Source organism: Plectropomus leopardus, chromosome 8 (assembly GCF_026936395.1).
Source record: "Plectropomus leopardus strain MGB_pleo_1.0 chromosome 8, ASM2693639v1, whole genome shotgun sequence".
Lineage (NCBI taxonomy): Eukaryota > Metazoa > Chordata > Actinopteri > Perciformes > Serranidae > Plectropomus > Plectropomus leopardus.
In genome coordinates this window covers 9777067-9800881 of record NC_142183.1, presented here as the reverse complement: position 1 = coordinate 9800881, position 23815 = coordinate 9777067, and the positions used below count along the sequence as shown (strand labels likewise).

Genomic DNA, 23815 nt, shown 5'->3' with positions numbered 1-23815 from the left:
GACCCAAGGATGATGTTTCTCTGTAAGCCGATGTTGAAATTAGCATCACCTAAGTTCCTTCATTAAAAAGCCTATGGGATTTTTACATTGGATTTTGGATTGTTGGGAAAAAAAAGCTTTTAAGTTTATGATATGTTTATAATCTCCACAAATGAACACCACTTTTAGGATTTTAGAAGCCTAAATCCAATTGCCAGAAGTAAAAAGCTAAAGTTAGGCTATAAATGAACTACGGTCACGTAACTGAACATCACAAACTGCTTAACTTTGGCACCACAACGAGGCTGTATAGCTGTGATCAGCACGGTGCAACATGATGACATTTTGTAGTCACATTTAGCCACTTGTTAGCAACCGCCTTTGTTAAAATACTGTCATATTTAATGTTGTAAAACAAGAAGTCTATTAAGAAACTTGGGCCAATCAGCTTGATTTCTTTCAAAAACATAGGAAGAGGGCAATGAGCAAGAACAGAAATGACAAACAAAGGCAAACAATTAATAGAAAATACAAGAAAATTACCTGCAAATAAGTGGACAAAAAAATTTTAAAAATAAAAATTAAAAAAATTGAAAAAAAAGAAAAGGAAATGACCTGGGACAAGTACTTAAAATTAAAATACTTACAATAATTACTAATAAATATTGTTTTTCTCTAGCATTTTCTTTTTTCCTAGACATTTTCACCTAGCTTTTTAAAATTATTTTCTATATCTACAAATTTCTTGCAATTTGTGGAACATTTCATACCAAGTTGCCTTTTTCCCCATGTTTTTCAATAATCATTAGATTTAGAAATCATACCAATTTGAAACGTGTAATGACACACATGATCCAGAAAAAGTAAACTGTGTACTTGTTAAGTAGTGTTCATATGATAGTACTCTTAAGAATATAAATATTACATGTTGTGCCATATCTTCTGAATCAATTTACATCTCATTCTGGGAAATGCCTTGAGGGTAAATGAGTTCCGATTTTATAGTGGAAAAACAGAGCGAGAGGAAGGGCCGATTTGTGAGCGATCAGCTGATTAGCATCCAACACTATACATACCACCTCAAGTGAGTTATTAAAAACTTGCAGATCGCCTCCTGCCAACAATGTTTCACCCACTGTTGTAGCAATTACACCCAACATACAGCACATGTAGCAGCCTTTTTTCCACCAGAAAGCAGTCATTATCTTCCATTACGCACAAAGGCTACTCAACAAGCTTAGCCTGAAAACCCAGCAAAACAGGACCATCTTCGAGGAAAAATAAATACATTTAAAAAAAAGAAGGTGCATCCTGCATGCATTGTCTCTCCAAATGGACGTTATTGTCCCATTGTCGATAAGAGTGTCTGGTAGACAGAATGTGAATATATCTTTAGTGATATTTTGAGCAAGGAAGAGTGCCTTTCAAAGGGGATTGCAGTTGCTAGGCAACAAGCAGCAGAACCAATTGAGGACTAAAGTGAAAAAAAAAAGTTTCCCTCTCAATCATGCAGTCTCTCGCTCTCTCTCTCTTTCACAGTCTCTCCCCCTTACACATGTGTAAGTCAGTGCTTTGCCTGCAACCAAAATCCCCTCTGAATAGGGTTTGACCATAGATACAGGACTTAACCCATTTCTTATGCTCACGTGTAGGATTTATGTCCAATTGAAACTGAAAGGGAAAGCTTAGATAGCAGAGAGGGTACACAAGTGTTTGTGAAAATCCATGTTGGTATGCTTCTGATAGTACTCTGGTTCTCTTTCTCCATCCCCTTTTAAGGGGCGTTAGGGGGCTGAAAAAGCAAAAGCACACATGATGTAGAGGCAACCTCTCACCATAAAAGAAAACCACTGAGGAGGAAAACAAACAAACCTTATAATCTCCTCATCCAAAAAACACACACAGTGTTCATTTGTTGTTATGCAAGAAGATATTGATGGGATAGATTGGAATGATGCTTAAAAGCACAAAAAAGACAATAATGCAAGCTTTAAATTACTGTAAATCTTAAAATATAAGCCTAGTCCCAATTAAACGCACAGTCGCTTTAACTAGCAGGGTGTGGATACACATTTTGACAAATAAATGCCTGTCTCAATTAGAAAGCTGGTCTGGTTGCCATGTAGTAGTTGTGCTTAGATCACGCATACAAATAACGGTAAATATGTTCGAACTATTGTCAGTATGGAGATGCTAAACACATTGTTAGTTTGCTAAGATTCTCTACAATTCAGTCTTTCATTTCATTTTACTGAAACCATGAGCACCAAAGAAAACAACATGGTAAACAAGAGTGATGCAAAAAAGAAGTTTATGCACAATTTGATTGCATTTCCAATCTTAATAGTTTTGTGTGAAAGGAATTAAAAGCCCATGCCATACAGAAACCTGTCCCAAACATAAGCCTGTTGATTTCAGTGGTTTAAGCAACCAATAGTGATTGTTTTCACGGCATTATAAAAAAGATATTGGTGAGGAAATTATGTCATATTATATATCTTTAAAAGGTTTATGAGGCAGTTTTTTGTGTTTTTCTTGTGAAAGGTTATATTAAATTTTTGTGCATTTCAAACTAGTGCCATGAGGGACTTTGCAAAAAGTTAAAATAACAACAAAAAAACGAAATACACAACAATATAAAAACATCCATTTATCGGCAATGTGAGTGGGGGGCTGGTCGAGGCTTGCCTTGGGCACCAAATGTGCTAGTACCGCCACTGTGTATATGAATGTACAACGATCCAGAACAACTGGAAAGATGTTTCAGAGACAGATGGCTAATACCAAGGTCCCTTTAAATGCCAAACTGTGCTGGGAATATACCCGGAGGACAGATCAGACTAAATGTCTAGACTTTGAACTTCTCCAAGCCAGGAGAGCTATTGCATTATTCATTATTAAGTGATTTGTCAGTGATTTCGCTGTTTGATACAGATCAAAAGCCATCTTTCATGGTGCTATGATATGCTGCTGGCTGGTGTCACTTTGCAACAACACCTGTTGTGGCACTTATACTGCCATAACAGGTTTAAATGTGGCCAGTAATTTGTAATATAAAGAGCTTAAAAGCCCCTATAGGGTAAGCAGAAGGGGTTTTGGACAGGTCCAACTAACCCCAGACTTTCACCTGGGAGTCTGGTGTTCACTTCCCATATAAATATAGAGCCAAACCATCACCATGTTTTTTTCCAAACCTAAAAACATGCATTTTTTTGCCTAAACCTAACCTTGTGCTTCTGTTGAGACTCGGCATTGGTAATGAACGTCAACAACAGACATGGGAAGACACCTTGCGCAAAATTTAGACATGAAAGTCCGCTGATGAAGAGGCAATATGTGATGACTTGGGATGAGGACATTTTGGACCCCCATCATTGAGAATGTGGATAAACAAGTTTTTGGCCTGTTTATGTCCGGAGAGACTAACGCACGTTGCTAAGGGCACGCAAAGACATACATGAACATCATGAAAGCAGGAAATGCAGGCCTAACCTGAATGTAAACTGTAAAAAATGTAGGAAATTATTTTGATTTATTTGGATTCTAACTGATATGTGTACAAATAGAGTGTGTGAGTGTATGTAGATGTGTGTGTGTCTGTGTTATGTGGGTGATTTTAGTTTCAAACAGTTTTATATTTTTTTGATGTGTTTTCATAAAATAAGAAAATGACAATAAACATGTTGGGGGGGGGGGTTACATGAGTATTATCAGTACCACATTCTCACAAGGTCTTGTTTTGAAAGACTTTTGTTCTTTGTCGCTGCCAGCACAGAGTCAATTAGCCACGCAATATGGGCACAGTAATTGAACACAGTGCTGTGATGACACAGTCTCCACTCATTCAGATCTGGACATTGTTTTTCTGTTGTCTCACCTGTCACTGGATGTAAGAGTTTAAATATAAACTGATGATCATCTTGAACAAAACCGCTTACACAAGAATCATTTTAATAACCAGCGCTGTACATGTCGGGAATTTCAACCCGTGACCAATTATTACCAACACTCCCTTACATGGCTGATGCTCGACATCCATTAAGGAAGAAGGTGTACACGGATTTATTTATTTTTTAGACGGAGAAAGTGTAATTTCTACACTGGAGTCATAATGGTGCTGATGAAGCAGGTGGGGAAAAACTGTTGTGTGTTAGAGAATATCTCTGCTTGGTTTGCAGTTAATTTCCTGCTTTTGTTATATTTGCACATCCTCTCTGAGTGAGTCACACCGGGTACACCGACAGCGACAGGTATTGACTGGTGGGAGAATAAACACTGACTGACTACTGGGAATGGATAATAACTCCAGGAGCATCCTGTAAGCGTTTCCTCCACTAGCTGCAGATGTTACAGCTGCTGCCTGTGTAACAATGGCACAACCTGCAATCACACTTTTTTAGAGCCTGACCTGAGCCCTCGTCATCTGCCCATTCATATCTTGAAAGTTAGATTTTTGTCACTCTTCTGTTATCTCCTTGAACAATGTTTTGTCGGAGGCTCTGTTTGACACTTTAGGAAGATATGGAAATGTAATTTTTGTCAAAGAGGATAAAGAATAAACCTAAATCCAATTTAAAGTCTTATCAAAGCGAAGGGTCTGTGTACATAATAAAGGAAAAGCAATTGGCTGTAGAGCACACACATACAGGAAAAAAATGATTAAAAGAATTCTTATGCTAACAAAGAGAAATCCTCCCTATTGGCTGAAATCAGATGACATTGAGAGGCTGAAAAAAATGAGGGGTTTTAAAATGGATGTATGACTCATAGCAGATTGAACACTCATGATCCAGGTTTCGTTGGCTGTTTGACATCAAGCCGGCTACTATGGCACAAGCCTTATATGTTGCTGCAGTCTACAAAAAAAACAGAGCAAGCAACACAAAAATAGTCTTTTATTTTGACAGAGAGCTTGCAGGAGTCTGTGTATTTTTAACCAACGCCTCGTCATATAGTGTTGTGATTTAGATATTTGTTGACATTGCTTTGCAATTCTGCATCCAAGCCCTAAAACACAAAATGAAGTACTTTTTTTCTTTTAATTAAACACTACAATTAGGCTTATGTGATGAGACTTGTGAGGCTGAGTCAAATCATGCCTGAGGTTGAAAGACTGAGTCACACTTTCAGACACCATCTTGTTAAATGTCAGGGATTTGGGTTAGCCTTGAGTAACCGCTGTTTTGTCATAAAAATGCCAAATAATTTAGCCTTGTGTGTGTTTGTTTAGAAAGGTAAACCTTCTGATTTTGTGTGTGTTGACTTCACAGCACCCCGAGGAGTCAGTCAGAGAGCCTGGCCTTTCAAGTCCTGAGAGCTACAGTTAGAGGTGTTCGTCTGATTTATAATGTGCTTTACGGTGGCCTGAAGAAAGGCAAGGTGAAAACAAAATGAATACTCATGTACTCAAAGATGATACAGAGAGCATTGTTATATTTATCACGACTGTTGACGTTTCTTTCTCTTTTTTCCCCCCGCTCTTCCAGACCCACTTTGCTCTGCACTACGGCAGATTTTGTGCACTTCCCTCCTCACTTTTACATAACATTTTCTCTTGAGTTAGTATAATTTCATTTCACTCAGTGTTAACCCAGTAAGGAGTCTTAAAACCCCAAAAATAAGGCAGCATTTCAGCACTTACAGAACCCTCATCTCAGAGTAAAAGTTTTTTTTTAAATTAGTTTTTAGTTTTAGTTTTTAATTAGAAGCCTGCAATAACGTCTGTTGTTAACACAAGCGTAAGAAACCTTCACGTTTTGTTCTACAATATAAAATATGTCAGTTGCGAAGCTTTAATGTGTCTTTAATAAGGCGGTTGCTAACACGTGGCTAAAGACAGTACAAAACATCATCACACCAAGCCGCATCAAATGCGGTTTTACAGCCTTGTTGTGGTCAAATAATGTGATTATGCTTTAGTTTGTTGATAGCCTAACATCATCTTTTTACTTCTAGCAATTGCATTTAGGCTTCAAAAATCACAAAAGTGGTGTTCATTTGTGAGGATTATCTAGCTAAACAAAATGTGTAAGTATAATAAATGTTCGTTTGAGTTTATTTTCTGCAATATACAAAATCCAATGGAAAAATCCTATAGACTTCTTGACAAGGGAACCAGGGTGACGCTAACTTTTGGGTCGGCTTATAGAAAATCGTCGTCCCTGCGGCACTATATTTTTGTAGGCTCTAGTTGCATGCCAGTTACTAGCTGCGAAGTGCTCACACACATACAAACACCAAAAGTATTTTATCAACAATGTGCTGGATTTTACAGTGAAAAAAATAGTAGAAGTGGTGGTAAAAAGCCAAAGGAATCTAATTAACAGAGCTTTGCTACCTTCTGTTCTTGTTACTTGTTACTAGAGACCATACATTTCTACACGTACAAAATCAATGTACATATTACTCATCATTGTATATGCCACATAATACAAATACCACATAAAAATAAGAAATTACTCACTTAGTAACATGACAATACTGTACACTGTGTTCATTTAGTCCATAAACATTACATAAACTGCTAAATGTAGCTACATGCTAACATCAGGGAAACGTGTAATTTTGGTTGATGTTTTTAATTTCACCCTTATTTCATTTTATATTCCTGCTGGAACATGTCTGGATGGGATGATTTTGGTTGAGAAGCATTTATTGATTATTTTTCATCATAGAAAGTGCTGCTTCTTTCTGCAATATGTATCTACATGCTAACGAAGGAAAACGTGTGATCTTGGTTGCGGATTAACGGTATACTATGCAGGATTGTCAGCGTCTTTTTGTAAACGCACTTTTTATAAAGTCTCAACCTCACCTGAGTGCTGTGGTAGTACACACCCATATAAGCCCCAAACAAGGAAAATAAGAAGAAAATAAAAAATAAAGGAAGAAGGCAGAGCACCTTTAGAAAATACACCGCTACACACGTCTAATGGTTTATAGGTGGTGATTGAGAGGGACTTCTATTGTAAACATATATGCATTTTTTTTAGGAAAAATGAGCATGTGATTTTGTTATAAATTGCTACTGACTTTTTTACCAACAGAAGAAAAAAAAATAATAAAAATAAACTAACAAAGAAGAAAATCATAGAGATAGGGTTACCTTTTTGAGGGCACAGACAATAAATTGCACAGGTTTTATTTTAGACTCAGGTGTTGTGAATTGAGCTTGTTTCTGAGGTGCCAGTCAGAATCATTCACAAGGGCTTGTTCTCCTGATTTTACTTTACAATAAGAATATTTGTATTTTGCCCTGGGGTGTTCACCGTTTCATAAAGATAACAAAACACAACATTTAACCAAACCAAAAACAAATACTGCAAACATAAAACTACATCAGACTTCATGAATAAGTAGCTGCAGAACAACAAACTGAATCCTTCACTTCGTCTGCACAGGTATCTCTGAGGCCTCCTTAGATACCAAACTCTGATTCAACAGTTTGACGGACTGAGAAGTAAGGGTCCTGCTCTTTTATTTCTCAGTCTGTCTCTGAATTTTCAGTTTGATGGCAAAAGCTGATATTACTCAAATAAGGGTCTGATGCAATATTACCAACCAGAAACAACATTCTTATTTTCTTGTACGCAGTTTAAAAAACTGGTTCAAGCTGAGAAGAGGGTAGACTGTGGTATGAATTGATACAATACTACATAACACTCTGAATTATAGATTGAAAAAACAATAACAGAATCTATGTGTTTGCTGCAATTTACCTCCAAAACTGAGTGTTATTGTCCCCAAAAACTACCTCAGAAACTTCAATCTGTGAAAACTGAATATTAGCAGGCAGGGTTTAAAGGGGCTTTCTTAAGGGTGCCTCAGTTTTTTGTATAAATTTGTTATAAGCAAAAGTAAACCAAAAAAATGTTCCTTCTTGCAGTCAGATGAAAAGCCTCCTACTGTCTCCTCCTGTGCCATGTCTGAGGGCAGAACAGAAATAAGAGCTATTCTGTGAGACTAAAAACACTGACATCTGTGTCACAAGACCAAGATCTCTCTCTGGGAAGGTTGTTCCAGGTCTTCTCTTGTCACGATTCAGGTTGTGGCAGCAAAGATGATAAATACTGATCTGAACACAGCCTGCAGAATATTTTGTATTTTGAATCCATGGGTCTAAACCAGCAATACACACGGGAGCAGGGATACTTAACTCGCTTTGCTCGGGGGGCACTTTTGCAAAATAACAGGAGGCCAGGGGCCAGTAGTAGCTCCATACATGCTTCTTTGATTTTAGGACATTTCTAGGACTTAAGGATTTTTCTTGGATTTTGGGACATATCTATGACTTTACGACATTTCTAGGATTTTGGGACATTTCTGGGATTTTGAGATATGATAGGATTTTAGGACATTTCTAGGATTATGGGATGTTAGGACTTAGTTGGGATCTCTGTCAAGTGGTGCGGCGAATTCTCCACTGGTACTTTTTTAATAAATAAAATCTATTTTGATGCTAGTTTATGCAATCTGGGCCCTTATGTATACTAAAAATACAATAACATTTTCTAAAGTAAATCAATCTCTTTTTATTCTGAATTAGAAAATGGGGGGGGGGGCACCTGGGACCCTATTGGGACCAGATGTGGCCTACAGGTGAGTATCACTGCACTAGAGACCATGGCCTTTTTTTTCATTAATTAAACTTAGAATTAATTTGTTTCATTGCAATGACGCTGTGTGCTGTAATGTGGTTTCAAGGATGTCCATAATGTGTAATCACTGAGAGCAGATCAACAAGTGCATATTGGGGCATACTGGGTTTTTTGTTTTTTGTTTTTGTTATTTTGATCACTTTAGTTGGACAATGTGCACCCAAAAGACTTGCCGAAATTCACACAAACCATGCATATAACACCTCCTGTGTCTTGTTTTACTTGACAATATACTGTATTTTATCTGACTATAAAATGCAGCACAGCATCAAAGCACAGAACAATTATGCATGCTTTATGTGGGCACTTAACAGGCTGGTTACACAACAACTGGCAGCAGGTGTGACCAGTGTTTCATCTGCATGCAGAGTGAGAAGAGAGAGAAGTGGCCAAAACAAGATCTTTTTTTTAATGTAAAACATTGCAACAGGTGCAACATCCACTCTGGACCAACCACCTGCCTGATACAGTGATACATATTCATAATCTGAGGATATTTCTCAAATACTAGCAGGTCAACACACTGTAAAATGATGTATCTTGAGCTCTACTTAAAAAAAAGAACAGTCTTGTGAGTGAGACATCTCAGTCACATGTAAAATAAATATGATGTCTCTTTGCTTTTAACCCTTTGAAACCTGAGAAAACTTATCTTGATTTTTTTTCAAAAGCATGGGAAGAAGACAATGAGCAATGGAAAAAGAAATGACCCAGAAATTAGCAACATTAGTAACAAAAAAATACAAGAAAATTACCTGAAAACTTGTAAACAAACAAACAAAAAATGAAAAAAAAACCTCAAACAAACAAGGCAAAAGAGACTTGTAAAGAGTGATTAAAAGCTAATTTAAAAACTAACTAATTTGAACTAATTTTGTAACATAATTTTAATATATAATAATTATTATTATAATTATGAATATAGTTTCGCCCTAGCTTTTTTCTCTTTTCCCCCTTAACATCTTCCCCTAGCTTTTTAAAAAATAATATTCTAAATCTACAAATTTCTAGTAGTTTGTAGAACATTTCTTATCAAGTTGCTCATTGACTTCTTTCATGTTTCTGAAAGAAAAAAGGTTGAAATACTTGCATGAGAAAACTGATGCCACTACAGGTTTTAACAGGTAAAATTACCAGTAGTTTGTAATTTAAAGTTTGCAAGCTTTTAAGATGAGTATGTAAGCACATAATTTAGATGAAAGTCATGCTTTGGTTATATTTCAGTACAAGCATTTAGAATATGTATTCAGAATACAGAAATAAAGTATATATATATATATATATATATGCAGTCTGCAGTATATATTAGTTTGATGCTCTCAGTTTGAGGAGATATTGACAATGTTTCAAATATATATCATGAAACGGAATCTGATGGTTTTTCACAGTAAAGGGCTCATTTATGCTCAGTGTTAGAGTTGTATATGTACACGCAGCCTTCTGTCAGTACTCTGTGTTCATTTAATTCATACTTTTGTACGTTTTCTGAAGGTTTGCGGATAAGGAGGAAAAGGAGCAGCACCATCGGAGACCTCAGGGGTTGTGTAGCGTTGTTCAAGCACGTGGAAACCTGCAAGGCTGCCTCTGTCAAAACGTACATTATTACAACCTCCTCCACCGGGGCTTCGTTCGTTGTTGTGTGAAACTTTTGACTTCACCCTCTTGTGCCATCTGCATTGTTTTATTAATGATCTAATTATCTTTTTGTAATCAGATTTGATTCAATTTTGGTTGAATAGATCTTAAATAAGTATTAAACTGAAAATTAAGAGATGGTTTACACAATTTAAGCAGTCTGATTTGAAAATCTGGTGGTCCCAAAAAATTAATTGCGACAGACAGCAATGCATGTTACTTTTTCTGTTGCAAATATAGATATCCAGTATTCAAGTTCTCCTCAGCATTCTGCCTCACACTGGCCGGGTTCATGGAGAGCCGTCTGATTTGTGTGTTGGTTTCATAACTGCACAGGTTGGAGCAGATTATTTTGACGGTTTCCAGCAATCACAAAATGATTTAGGCGCCTTTTGTTCATATTTAAAGCAATATTCCTGACGGGAACTTTGTTGACACTATTGTCAACCTAAAACTATTATTTTACCGGGAAGCTTTCCAGCTATGAATACTAATTTAGAAAAGTGATGAGGCTGCTGTATCAGAACACTTTATTTGGATAGTCCGCCTACAGATATGGTTTTTGGAACATTTCAATACATTATTAGTTGAGATTTGACAATACAACTGTTTTAATTTACCAGTAGATGTTTATCTGTAGAGTATGTGTGACTTTTCACTACATATTCTCACAATCATTTATCTAAACTTGAAATATGCACTCAGTTTATGGATTACTGAACAACCCCACTGGGTACAGGCCCAGGGACCGGAGGTGTAAGAGGCCAAACTGGCCTTTACCTGCAAAATGTCACTCAAATGAACACATACCAACCAGTAGGAGACTCAAAATGACCACAAAGAGAAATAAAAAGACCACAAAGAGAACTACAAAAAAGGCAAAAATAACCACAAAGAGACCCAAAAGGACCCAAAATTACCTCAAAACAACACAAACCAATCACAAAGAGATGCAAAACTACCAAAAAGGAGACAAAAAAACTTCAAAGCGACATAAATCAGTTATAAAGAGATGCACAAGAACTACAAATAGGGGCAAGTAAGCATCAAGAGACACAAAACTACAAAAAGATGCATAATGACAACAATAAAAGAGGCAAAAAGGTGGCGAGGCCTTTTGCACACCTGTGCCCAGGGGCCTAATGTCTTATAATCCACCCATAATTATCTTGAGTGAGTAGTTAAAGTTCAACTTTCATCCTCCATCAATGTTCATCATTCTGGAGGTTTTAACCAGGAGCCGAATCATCCACAGAGGTCTCTTTCTCTCCAAAACTGACAAGGTGACTAAAACTGCTGAAAACGTTATATAAAAAAGGTTCATTTAAAAAATTTTCATTTTTCTTTCGCAGCTGGAGGAGCTGCCAACTACGGTGTCCTGCGTTAAAACGCAAAAAAGCACATGGCCCTATCTAGAGCCAGTGTTCGGTTTGTCCGCTCTGGGCTACTGTAGAAACATGGTTATGCAACATGGCGAACTCTGAAGACGAGCACCGGCTCTCTGTGTAGATATAAACAGCTCATGATTCTTATGTTCAGGTGATTATACAATAAAGAAAACTTACTGATGATATTATATTCCATTTCTGCCAATATATCCCCCAAAATTCCACACACTGGCCCTTAATGGTGGCAAAATTAAGATTAAATAACAAAGTAATAAAATCTAAAAATGATGCCATTACATGTCCTTTTTCAGCTGCTGTTAGTTCTTACATAAATTATGATAAAAAAAAAAAATCCTGATAATTTATTGTCTCATGAATGTGTGTTTTATACACACCTACACATCCAAGCACATTTCTGTGCACACAGTATTAATAAATAAGGGCTAAAGTCAGTTTTTTGTGTTGCTATGTTGAAATTTTGTGGTCAATTGATGTCATGTTTACTGAAAAACATGCTATTGCCAATAAATAAAGTGTAAATTAAATATAAACCATAATCCCAACTCTGTAAGTCAATGAACTCTAAACATTTCTAATGCATAAGATAAAAATAACCCCACCTCTCCTCTCCCCAAACTCCTCTGCTGTGGAGAGGGGAAAACAGTCCTTAAGGTATTCTTATATGCCAAATACATGTTTTGCAAAAACCATGCTCTATTTATGTGGAGCATGTAAACACTCCCTAATCACGAGGTGCCGTCAGTCAAGCTGTCAATCATGTTAAAGTTATCCCACATAAAGCCACAGAAGCTGCATACAGGAAAACTGTTTAGCATGTACCATTACCTTCATTTTCAAGTTCCCTGCAACCGAAACAAAACTGATTTCAAAGAGACACAGAAATGGAAAAAGACGTCAAACACTGATGAGCTACGGACGTCATGCTGCACCGTTGTTTCATAACTTCTAATATTTCCAGGTGAAAGCATCCTCAGCGCCCAGTTCAGACTGTGAAATAACTCCAGTGATGATTTTAATCAGTCCATTGAGATTATTCCAGCCTCCTCTTACAACATCCATCTCATACACACCTGCAGCTCCTGATTGAGACCTGTCTTGCTTGCCAAAGTTACCATTTCCTTAATTTGTCTTCAGTCAGTGTTCAGCTATAGACTAATGGATCGGCGTCAGATTGAGCAGTTTGCTAATGCCTTTGCAAGCCGACTGCAAGCCGAGGATCAAAGCAGAGGGAGTTTGTGGAAATTGGCTCTTCTGTATTCTCTTCTAATGTGAACACTTTTTATGGTGAAGGCTGAGGGATGGGTTTGGGAATATCTATAACCGTTCCCGGTGCTCAGGAGAGTTGCGTGAGAGTGCCGATAGTTCTGAGAGATTGCATACTGTTGTGAATCTGTTGAGTATTTCATTTTGGAAAGCAAACAATTGCCCTTGAAATTTGCGGTGCGGCTCAAAGTACCGCGTCCGAGGAGGTTTTGTCTCTGTGAGGATGGGAGCCAGGTCCTGCTCAAATGGAGACAATTTGGCTTAAAACAAGTAAAACAAACTATTAACTTCTCATTATATAAGTCTGTGTGTGTTTGTAAGAGAGAGAGTAAAAGTATGTGAGTGATTAAGCAACAACTTCATAGAAAGCAACCTAATCACTGTTCTTGTAGCTGTGATTACATGAGGTACGATAAGCTCCTAATGGGGGCAAATGGTTCTGTTACTGACGATCTTTTGTAGGAACATGAAACATATTGACTGTGAAGGCTAAATAATAAAGTAATGAAATCAAGAAGAGGTTCTCTGTCTCGTGCACGACTAAATATTCTCCAAAATCACACATAATTTTATCAGTTTTTAAAAACTACTTCCCCCCTCTTCTCTTTGTTTTTAAACGTGGCAACTTGAGAAACTACATGCTAATTCACATGACAACAGACCTGCAAAACCCATTCAGACACTCCTCAGCCCCCCGCCTAACAGGAAGTACCACGTCTGTGCACAATGTAACAACATCACCAGAATTACTCACTTCAATTACGCGGCCCACACACAGGAAACAGCTCCCTCTCAAAACTGTGATCACCTGCTCTTTCACTCAGGCGCTGTGCATGTTACCTTGTGGTTTTTTAGGTGAAAACAAAAGAAATTGAAACGTGCATCAGTAAATACAAGAGTGCAATACGCAGGAATGACCGTGATCATCCTGTTGCTGTGTACTTTAATGATGAAAAGCATAACATTTCTTCTTTAGGATTTTATGGCATAGAGAGGCTTTTTTAGATCTTCACGTTACTGGCATTGTCCCCTAAAAGTCTTAACAATGAGTTGCCACTTAATGCGAAGCTGTGATATTAATTGTGGGTATAATCTGCTGGGAGTAACAGTAGAAATTATGAAATGTACCATTACGACATAACTGTGTTGCCTAGATACAAAAGACCCGACGTCATCAGATAATTCCTTATGTTGTAGATTTAGTTGGGAGGCGATCACACTACAAACGTATTCCTGCTGCTGAGCTCAGTTCGAAGCCCTTTTTGGATCTTTGCACAAGGTTTTATCATCCCTCTGTTTTGTGAGATTAAATGCATTTTTTAATATTTATTCTTACTTTTACTATTTCCCCCCTCCATTATCTATTTTTAGTTATTTATAATTATTTATAACTTCTCACCATTTAGAGATAAATGTATAAGGCAGCCAACAGTAACATTTATTATGTTGCCCTTAGGTTTAAAATTAGCCTCATATTATTTTTGTCATTATGGAAAAGATGATTTTGGATACCTTGATTTGAAATCATATTACTCAGTGTTTGTAAATCGTGTGATGTGGCTGCTGTGTCTATTCATATACACTTTGCTGATGATTGGTTAAACCTCTGGCACACCCAGCAAATACGAGAAATTCTCTCCTCTCTGTGCCTGAGACATAAAACATAACATAATTATCACAACTCAGGAACACGTCCTTCTTTAAAGTAATTTGTATGAACAGCTAGCCACAGATTTTATTAATAGCCAGAACATTACCAGCCTAATAGAAGCTTTGAATATTTTTTCTTTCTTTCATTGTTTGAGGCCTCTGAACCGTCATTCACCTCCCCGTTTGACTGATTCCTGCCGCTCTCCGTTTTGTCATCTTTGCCACCTGAGACAGATGCTGCTTCTTTTTTACATCTGCTGCAAAAGATTACATCAAAGCATGCATTTATTTCTGCCTCTGTAGAAGTTCAAATGGTTATAAACTGTGTATTTTATGCTGATATCAGTGCATGAAATGTTTTTGGGAACGTTGGGCGCAAAGTCACTTCCAGTGTAAGAGACCATATGTGTTCGTGCTGTGATGAGCAATGAAACTAGCTGTCAGCATAAAGAGCGGACAGCAAGTCCAGTGAATTTGCATCAACACTGCTATGAAGACGACACTATATTTTAACCCTGTGAAACCTGAGCAAGTTGCCTTGATTTCTTTGAAAAACATGGGAAAGGGCAATGAGCAACTTAAGAAGAAACGATACAAAACTCTGCAAGAAAAAAAAGTACAAGAAAATTACATGAAAATTAGCAACAGAAAAAAAGGAAACAAAAAAAATTGCCTGGGGAAAAAGGCTTAAAAGGTTATAATAAGTCTTTAATATAAATATATATTGTTAATATAAGATAATTCATAAAATTGTACATATTTTTTTTCTTAACATTTTGTCCTTTTTAAAAAACATTTTCTAAATCAACTCATCTTTGCAATGTGCAGGCCATATCTTGGCAAGGTGCTCGTTGTCTTTTTTCCATGTTTTCAAAAGAATTCAAACCATTTTACTCAGAGTTCAAAGGTATTCATATTTTTGAAAGGCATCTGAACGCAGCACAAGAATTGGAAGATGGCGCTCCAGGTTAAAATATTATTTTTTGTCACCACAGGATATTGCAGAGCTTCAAATAGCGATTAATGAAAAAAAACAAAAGCATACGCAAATGCTGATGATTAATTTTCTACATGCATATAAATGCATCTACTATAACAAATATAGGTCACACATACAGTAGATGCACAAACAGAATAAATCCCAGGTATTTGTATTCCTCCTCCAAGCCTCTGCAGTAAAATTGGGATTTATCATTTGAAATGAATGCCCTTTCATCAGAGGGTGACGCATTAGATGCATTAAGTGTGATTGAAGGGTCAGGCATGGGCCGATGCCTGCAGCATTAGTTGCTTCTGGCTACAGCCAGCATGAGTTGGCTTTTCCTCATCAATGATTTCATAGCAGCAAGGAAACTGGGGCAGAGACAAGACTGTTTTCCATACTGGCAAGACTCCTGCATTAGATTTTTTAGGCATCTGCTCTCTGGGATAGCTCAATATGTCTCCAAGCTGGGGCGCCGCGTACGGACAGCGACCCCCCCCTCCACTCCACCACAGCAGCCTGTGCATGTTTTGAAGGAAATGATGATCAATGCATCATGAAAATCAAACAGCTCAATAAAAGGAAAGAGCTCCACAGAGGAAAGGTGACAAAAGAGCCGGCGTCTGATGATGAATCAGTGCCAGCATGTGGTGGCTGCACCTGCTGCAGTGCGATTTGATGAATATCTGGCTGTCGCTGCAGCAGCCCCACAGGAAAACATAATTACAACTCTTTAATTTCCTCCATCTTGAGTGTACCACTGCGTCCCACAGAGGCCTTGTGTTGGTCCGGATTCATCACATGCTTATTACCACAGGTCATAGCTCCTGCACATGCTGCTCTGCCCTCTCCCATCCCCCCTCCTCCCTCTCGTACTTTCTGCAAGATCAAGAGTGATGACTGCTGGAATTCATTTGTCTTTCTCTGGCGGACTGATGATAATAAAGAGATAAATGTGAATGTAAAGTATCTTTTACATCTTAGTCAAATTCAGCACATTTTCATGCTGCAGTCGTCAAATACTGCCACTTTGTATGGAAATTTGTCGTACGATACGGACCGGACAGAACCTTTTGTGGTGTATATGTCGCTGGTTGGGTGGATGGTACCTGACATGGCCGTATGATACGCAGACAGCGGGGACAGTTGATAACGCAGCCATGTGGAACCTGGCATGGCCTTATGGCAATATAAGGAGCACGAGGGTGCTTATAGGAGGACGGGAGGGATGATTAAGGTACAACAAACCCCGGACTTTCACCCAGGAGCCCGGTGTTTGTTTCCCATATAAATGTAGATCCAAACCATGATGTTTTTTCCTAAACCTAACCACATGCATCTGTTTCCTAAACATAACCACCTGTACCTTTGTAGCCTAATCCTAACCATGTGCTTTTGTTGACATCCTGGTAGCGCTGCCCCTTTAAAGTCAAAGATTCAAATCATCAGTTGGAGCCTAATGTGAGATTACAGCTCACAGCAAGTTAACACGCCACAGTCTCTGAAAACGAATTGTTGAGTATTTGTTTGGATGGCCAAAGTCAATTCGACTGACATAATTATGAGTCGGGTACAGCCCTAAATCCCGATGCTGGTTGTGGCATCCCAGAAAATCAACAGCAGATGCAGTCAGATATGTAAAGCGTAACATATAGACACAGAAGTCCACAGACAAAGCAGCGATATGTGACAACTTGGGATGAGAATGAGCAGCAACATGAGCAAAGGCCTCTGCAGGTCATTAAACACTGATGGAACAACCAGCAGGAGGCCCACTTATAATGCACTGTTTACTAATAATTTTAGATTATACAACAAATGTTCTGCCTTAATGAAACCTCTACTGACCGTTAGCTGTCTTGGATTTTTCCCAAATGGCCTCTGGCAAGGTGAAAGAGTTGTGTTTAAATTTATCTCTAAAGCAAGCGACCTCTCTATGAAGACAGTATAGAATAAATTGGCATTTGTCCATTTAACCTTGCTGATTAATACAGGAAGTTTGATTAAAGTTTTGAAAGTTAATTTGGCATACAGGACCTCTGAGCAACTATATGAATCCTCTGGATGCTGTAAACTCCAACCATCTGGGACTTTATGGTAAATGTTAGGAATTATACACAAGTACATACGCACATGCAAATACGCTCGTTAAAGAGTGATTTAGCTTTTAATACCTCTGCTTTAATAGTGTTCATATGTCATTGATTGAAAAGGCACACACTTACAAGCTCTGCCAAACATATTGGTGTAATCGATGCAGCGAATCCTTGGGGTGTCAGAAACTTGTAACCAAGACTCAGACCATCTGCTTCCTCAACAGTAAATGTCAAATGAATGAATAAATATGCTAAATGGCATAGGAACATTGTTTGTCAACATGACAACGCCCACACAACCAGTGCAGGAATTATGAGCCAAAGTCCCTCTGTGTGAGGGTACGCTGAGAGTCACACTGAGCTGACCAGTGAGATCCTTATTTGGGCTGCTTGCGAGTGAGCTACTTAAAAAGGACCTAATATGTTTTTTTCAGGTTCATATTTGGAATTTGGGTTTCTATCAAAACATGTTTACATGCTTTAATTGTCAAAAACCAATTAATTTTCCTCATACTCTCTGTGCTGGAACATCTGTTTTCAACGTCTGACTAACAAGCTCCAATTTAGCACCCGTCTCTTAAGGCTCCCCATCCAAAAAAGACCGGTGTACTTTTAGCATTTTGCGTCGTGAAACTACTGTAACAAAGTATTGAGACACTTTCTACAGAGAAAAATTACTAATAAAAGCATCTAAACCAAAATCTTACAAACCAGACTTCTTCAAGCAGAATTATGACCAAAACTGGGGAGAATTTAACAACATCAGCAACCAAGATTACAGGCATGTAGCATGTGTTAGCATGTAGCTAAAGCAGTGCACTTGCAGCTTCAGGAATTACTGTAATAGAAGATAGCAACAATTTCTATCATGAAAAATAACAAATAAAAGCTTCGAAAAAGAAAATCTTCACAACGGGACATGTTGGCCCACAATTGAAGCGAAATTACCAACATAGGCAACCAAGATTACCTTTTCCCTGACATTAGCATAGCTACATGTAGCAATGTAGGGGAAGCAGGACAATGACCGTAACACAGAAAAGCAGCATTTTTTTTGGCAGAAAATCGTCAAGTTATTTCACAACCTGACATGTTCCAGCAGGGATATGATCCAAAGTCGAAGAGAAATTCACAACAGAAACTGAGATTACATGTTTCCCAGACATTAGCACGTAGCTACATGTAGCAGTGTTGGCTACCGAATATAAACGTTTGCAGTAACGTGCCTGGAGTAAATGTATAAACAAAACTGTCATCAGTTGACGTCACCTTGTTTCTGAAGTAGAAAAATATGAAACAGAGTACTTTAAATGTCTGAGGTGTGAGGTTTTTGATCACGAGGATTACTTTTGCATATCTATTATATTCATTATTTAAAACATTGGCCAAGTGTGAAGAAGAAAAAATAAGGAAAAGCACACTAGGTCCCCTTTAATGTAGGCTATATGAGGGTACATACTGTTTGAGTAAATAAAAAAAAAAAAAACAAAGAAAACAAAGAAAAACAACCGTATTGTAACCAAAAACATTCACATTAGCAGAACATAATTGGTATTAACTAACTCTTTTTCAATTTGACTTAAAAGAAAACACAGTTGGTACACATGTTGTAATGATAGTAAATAGTTTGAGAGGGAAGATGGCTATCAATCCAAGAATATTTGTGCATTATTCTTGCAAGAAATACTTTAAGGGGCCAAAAGTCAAAATTGCTGGAAACCACAAAATTAATCTTTAGCAATTAATTGTATTTTATAACCTTTTATATTCCTTATCAAAATATCTAGTAAGTAGTTATGATAGCTATAAATAGTGGAGTGGAAGAAAATTGTTAATTTCCACCACTGAACAGAGTAGTTGTTTTAACACTTTAAAATTTGGGAAAATGTTGGTTTGGTCAGCCAGCCCAGTATCCAGGGGATTACGTTCATATTGGACAATTCATATTTACAATCAGTGCCAACTTTTAGTGCCAATGCAGGAAGTTTTGTATCCTTCATGTGGTGAGGTATAAAGGGAGCAGACCGTGACTTTCAGACAGGAAAGAGGATGTGAGCTGCAATTAATGTTTTTCAGTGTTTTTCATTAAATGATCTTTCTGTAACCTCGACACAGTGTTTAAGGTGCAAAACCTTAACCATATTTTGTTAATCCTAACTATCTTTCTCTAACCTAGACCTTACACAAATATTGTAGCAAGCGAGATGAAAAAGTCTGAGTGTAATTCTGGGTTTTGCAGAATCGCTCAATATCTATGTCCTTGGTTTGAGGTTGTTTGATTGTTGTTTGTCACATTTTACGGTCTTTCTGTTATTTTGACAGCTTCTCAACAGCCAGAAAAACATTGCTTGTAGTATTTGTGTTTTTCACCTTTTCTGTGATATATTTACATAATCGTAGTCTTTTTTTCCTTCTTACCTCAGGGGACGAAGTGGATCTACATCATTGTTTCTCTGGGGCCTTGCAAACAAAAAGCTGTGAAAAAAGTAAAGAGATTTGATTTAGTTTGATGACTTAATCATTCTTTTAATTTGCTGGATGTAAGTGCTGATCATGACACGAAAAGGGAACAAAGAAGCACAGACATGATGCAAAGTAAGTGTGAAAACTTCAACTGAGACCAACATGTCTGGAGAGACCAATCTCTCATCTATCAGCACACTTGTTGGTTAATTATATGGTGTGTTTGCATTGTAAATGTATGACTGATCCTCTTTCACGTTAATACAAAGATCCTTTGATTCCAGCTATGATTTAAACAGAATTAGAGAAGTGGCAAACCACCACACAGAGCGAGATTAAGCACGTTGACCAAAAAACTTTGGGCTTAACTCTCAATATAAACTGGGATGGATCACCATGGTGACATGCTGTACAGCCAACCTGTTTCAGAGGAGATTCAGCTCAGAGGAACGCATCACGCGAGCAAACAGCCTTTGATTCGTTCAACGTAGTTGAACATCAAGTCTTTCTTTCGATCACGGACGCTGGTCAGCTCTGAAATACAACAATGATGTGTGAGTGGTTTTAAAGAGGAACTAGGCCAGTTTCCAAAATTTTTAAGTTTTCCCAAAAGACTACAAGAAGCTTATTTGTGCACTCAAACTTGATAAATTGTAACTTTTTGTGTATGTATATATATATATATATATATACAGCATATTTTGGTTACTCATGTCCACTAATGACTCTTGCTTACTGACGACAAATAACGTTACATGAAATCATACTGCTGCGACAGGCAGTCTTATAAACGGTGGCTCTTGGTGGCTCTTGGTGGCAGTATCTGATGCTGAAATCATTGACCACTGACATATGGGAGCTGGTGGAACGGTAGCCTGAGTAATATGTGTGTTTAGTGCTTTTAAATTGTGTTTTTAATGCTTTTAAAGCTTTTTTATTGTTCGTTAGTGAGCAGTTCTCCTATTTTTCTGCCTGGACTTTACTTTGAAACACTATATAGTATTCATTATTTAGTATTTATTTTTAAGATAAAAAAAATAATTCCTGTGGATAATTACAGATGTGTTTTTATGTTATGTGTGCTTGTGTGTGCTTAGCTGTGAATGCACTGCCGTAACTAATGTAATTTCCTGTAGAGGATTAATAAAGTATCTATCTGTCTAAGCAGCTGTATTTGATAACTTAAAGATGAGATTTGACTGGTCATCCAGGATCATCGGTGTTTGAAAGACTGAACTGATAACTGGTTTTTTGATAGCGGTACCTGCTCATGCACATAGCTTACAGCCACCAGTCAGTTTGCTACCTTTGTGCTGATTGCCTCCTCTGAACGACACCCCACAGTTCATCTACACTTACTGAAGGATGTCAGCTGGCCCTCATTTAAAATCATCTGGCAATTCTCCTGAAGCATGGGAGATGAGGGTGTCAGGGAGGAGAGATCAGTGCCTTTGCTCAATGAAAGGAGCACTCCCTATCAAACGCTCCCTGAGATTATTGCTGATGACACATCAGCAGGGTCAATAGGAGAAAAGTGTCCTCCCTGGGCCAATTGACTCACTTAATCAAGAGCTGTGTCGGAGCGTCGCACTACACGTAGCCGACTCTGATGATGCGAGGACGGTTCACCTTGAGTTGCGGCTTACGAGAGGTGAACACACACTTGACGTAAACTAATTTGAGCATCTCAGAGGGGTGGTTCTGGGCAGATTATTTCAGATGGATGTGTTGAGATCAAATCATCACATATACTCATCTCCACTCCTGATGAATGTGCGGGACAGCACACACATACTTGTGCTTGTGCTATCTGATGGAAGTAATACCAGACACATTGTACTCCTCCAAGTCTGACTCTAATCTTTAAGTAATTCTCCTAAACAACAGATTAAAGTTAAACTAGGTCTCAAGTTTAAAAAAAATCTGTCTGCTTTATCAAAATAGTTTTCTTAACATACTTTTTAATGGCTGTCTAAACAGTTTGGAAAAACAGTTTTACATCAGGTTTCTGTCTCCTAATTTGCAGACATAAAAAGGTCAAACCGATGTGCCTCAAAGAGTAAAATAAAACAAACAGGTTTCAGAGTCTTAATGCAGCCAGAATAGGGCCATGACTAAGAGTTTGGATGGGTTTGTGGGTGTTGGCCGGTGTGCTGCAGGGATGAGTCAGCTAAAGGTTGTGCAGATTAAGGTTGTTGACACCTGCGTTCCCTCTCAAAATCAAGTTGCAGTGTGTTGTAGTGACAGTGAGGCATTAGTGAAACTATTTTTGAACTACAACAAAGTAAAATGTCAAACTCAAACATACCTTACTTTGCTGCGTCCATTAAACTTCTACACAAACTGAAAAATATATTCAGCAGCACATACAGCAGCACGTATACAGAGTACAAATTATGTACTTAATAGGCAGGTTTCCATTAACCCCCAAATTACGCTAATTGAAATTGTGAATATAAAATACGCCAAATGGAAACACGTCAATTTAAAAAAAAAAACTCCCACACTCACATGAGGTATTTCAGGCGATTTGATACAGACATATTTCGCAAAACTGCTATGGAAACATTTTTTTCCTGCTTTTATAGGTCGCATGGTAACTGGCTTCCTCAGGCATGATGCAGCAGCCGCTATGGGAGGTATTATTGCATCGCATAACTTCAAAATTTTAAAAGTTCTTAATCTACAATTCCTCTGTTAGGCTTGTTTAGATTGGTGAATTTAAAGCTTATTCCAGATACATACGGACATGTGCGTGCTGACATGTAAACAGTAAACTGTGAGGTCTCTGGTAGGCCTACCTCTGGAAGCTGTTTGATGACAAGATGATTGAAGCCTTTCTCATTAGCAGAGGGACCTGCAATGAAAGGAGAGCTGCAGGTAAATTCCACAAAAGTAAATAAAATAAACATTTCACATATGCAGATTGACAGACGCAATAACACGAGGAGAGAGACGGCGAGGCGTTGGCCACAAGAAGTTCTCGGGTTAGCTAATTATTTTTGTGGCTGATATTTTCCATCACGTCCGCCTGAGGCACGACAATGATGGAATTCACAATGATGTGAAATGCCTGGCACGGTGAATAGCTTGGCTGTGCTGGTCTGCCCGCGTACTGACGCCTGCCAGGTCTCTTCACTGTAGTGATAGGACCTCTCCAATGAAAGCCTATCCCTCAATTACATTTGCAATAAGGCCAGGACAAGGCAAGCATATAAATATCCACTCCTCACACCATGAAAAGGCAGAATTACTTCACGGAGAAACATGCCACGGAGAAACAATCAGTCTGGATTTGCATCTATTATTAATTATTGCAGGTTTTTGTTGTTAAGGTTGAATGAGTCTTTATAAATTGGGTTAAGATTAAATGGATATAAAGCATGGGTACAATAAAGAATAATATAGTAGGACTGGCATATTGAAAATATTTCTTTTATCCACACGGCTATAAATATGAATATTTAAATATATTTCATGGAGCCCAGGATGTGATTTGGAATTATGTGATTATATTTCTTTAGCCAGAACTTTAAATATAAGTGAGATAAACTTTCAAAAGTATGTTTGCAAAGTTATGAAATTAATTTCACATTATTTATTTATTTAGTTTGAAACCAGGCTGCTGCGGAGGCCTCAGCCCATATGGGGCGCACACTCTACCAGTTGAGCTTAAGGTCA

General features: G+C 37.9%; 1 long non-coding RNA gene across 1 annotated transcript in view; it reads right to left on the bottom strand.

Annotated features, from left to right (window-relative positions):
* Positions 1-23815, bottom strand: part of LOC148188851 (uncharacterized) — a 207226-nt gene that overhangs the window by 126659 nt on the left and 56752 nt on the right. Inside the window, exons 7-8 of the long non-coding RNA XR_015777207.1 lie at positions 22936-22991; positions 20090-20146 (exon numbers count right to left, since the gene is read on the bottom strand). This is a non-coding gene — a long non-coding RNA (uncharacterized LOC148188851). The remainder of the gene's footprint in view (positions 1-20089; positions 20147-22935; positions 22992-23815) is intronic.